General features: G+C 37.9%; 1 non-coding gene across 1 annotated transcript; it reads left to right on the forward strand.

The window, feature by feature from the left end:
* The first annotated feature begins 1,408 nt into the window (after positions 1 to 1,408).
* LOC127232499 (U1 spliceosomal RNA) lies at positions 1,409 to 1,571 on the forward strand. The gene has a single exon (XR_007835375.1). It is a non-coding gene; the product is annotated as a U1 spliceosomal RNA (small nuclear RNA).
* The last annotated feature ends 640 nt before the right edge of the window (positions 1,572 to 2,211 follow it).

Consider the following 2,211-nt stretch of genomic DNA (forward strand, 5'->3'; position numbering starts at 1 on the left):
ATTGGGATGTGGAATAAAAAACATGAAATAATACCAAAGACCTTTTTAAATTTATATGAAAATCTATACGTGTGTGTGTGTGTGTGTGTGTGTGTGTGTAAAAAGAGTTTAAAGTTAGCTACACTAAAGCAGGGTAACAATGCCCCTATTAAGCACCATAGGCTAATGAATAAAAACTTCAGTGCCAGAAAAATGGGATATCTCTTTTGGAATTCTTGGCTAGTGAGTCCTATAGATGTTCCAAACATTATAGATTGTTACCAATGCTATTGGTCACCCTCCAGAAATTGATGGCAAGGCTCTGCTGCTCAAGGCAACATATACTTGATTCATAAAACATAGAGAAATCAAGGTGGTACTGACGTGGAAAGTTCATGCCTTTTGACTAGCTTTCATCATGTTGGAAGGTGATATGCATGCTACTAGAGAGAAAAAGTAGTTTTCAGTCTGGCCCAGCAGAACCCTGCAAGCTACAATAACAACCAGCCTGCCAATATAAATGAAATGGTGAAACAACTTTCTGATATTTGTAGCCAACCACTTTCCCATTGGACTTAAGGCAAGCTACAAAAGATGAAACTCATACCTAACACTGTTATGAGGATCAAGCACCTGTGGCTAAGCAGAATATGATCCACAGAGGAGAACCTGCTACTGTTATTCTCTTAAAAGGACTTATTATTAACTTGACTCTTAGTGAATTATTTTATGCCCATAGATTAATATATCTCTCAGCATTCATCATAGAAGCTAATAGAAGCTTACTTTTCAGGACATGTGATTAATATTGAGAACCCAAATTGGTCACAGTGCACAGACTAAGGATCATAAAATGCCAACCTTAAATGGAAAATTAATATTACAGATACACACCCCCAGTGCTCAGTAATCATTGCAGAAGAGGAAGCAGGAATATTGTGAGAGCCAAAGGAAGTGGATGACTACAAAGAAATAGTGTTTTCTAGACAAGGAGGCTAGTTCACATATTAATTCACAATGGCCCTAGGAGATAAAATTCCAACATGGAGACAATTGGGCATAAAGACCCATTCCTACCTGAGTACTACTGGAATTGATAGTTGCTGGGAGAGGGAAAGTCAGTCTTCTCTAAGGAGATAGCCTCTGTTAAGTCAACAATGTGGAAGACCACATATACACAAACATATGGGCCACACAAATATATGGAAGATCACATATACACAAATAGAAGGGCAGCACAAATTGGACTTGATGGCTTCTTTTTATTTTAGGTTTAAGACTTAAAAAAAAATAGACATAAAACTGGGTGAGTAGGAAAAAGGAGGTAGATCTGAGAGGAGTTGTGGGAGGGAGTGAATATGATCAAAATACATTTTATGAAATTTGAAATGTAAAAGTAATAGAGATAATTAAACTTTAAAAGAAATGAATACTTGCCTGGCAGAGGAGATACCATGATCACCAAGGTGGTTTTGCCGGAGCAAGACTTAATCCACTACACTCTGGATATGCTGATCCATGCAATTTCCCCAAATTCAGGAAATTTGGCTTCATAATTTGTAGTAGTGGTGTACTGCATTTGCTCTCTCCTCTGGGGTTAAAATAAAAAAAGAAAATGAACTGTATTTTTTTCAATGAAAATGGCCCCATAGGCTCACAGATTTGAATACCTAATCACCAAGGACTGGCAGTGTCCTTTGTAAATAAAGAGTCTCACTGGGGGTGAGGGGGTTTGAAGTTTCCAAAACGCCATTCCAAGTCCAGAGTCTCTCTCTTCCTGTTGCCTGAGACTCTGGGTATAGAACTTTCAGATCCCTATATGGTGCCATGCCTACCTGTGTTCTGCATGCTTCCACCAAGATGATAATGGGATGAACCTCTAAGTGTAAGCCAGCTTCAATTAAACGTTTGCCTTTATAAGAGTTGCCATGCTCATGGTGTCTCTTCACAACAATAGAACATTGACTAAGACAAGAATAAAGGAGTTTCACATAACTCAGGCTAGCCTCCAACTTGCTAAGTAGTTGATTACTTTACTCTTTCCATCTTCATTTCTCAAATGCTGGGTATATGATACCAACCACACATACTATATACCATGTGGGGAGTCAAAGTTAAGTTCATGTTAGCCAAGTGTTCCATTATCTTCCCAAACCAAATTTAAGTTTTTCAATCTATACAATAGTTGTAAAAATATTTTGTGTGTGTCAAGCAAAACAATGTAGGTCAGAG

This window comes from Phodopus roborovskii, unplaced genomic scaffold, assembly GCF_943737965.1.
Source record: "Phodopus roborovskii unplaced genomic scaffold, PHOROB, whole genome shotgun sequence".
Taxonomy (NCBI): Eukaryota; Metazoa; Chordata; class Mammalia; order Rodentia; family Cricetidae; genus Phodopus; species Phodopus roborovskii.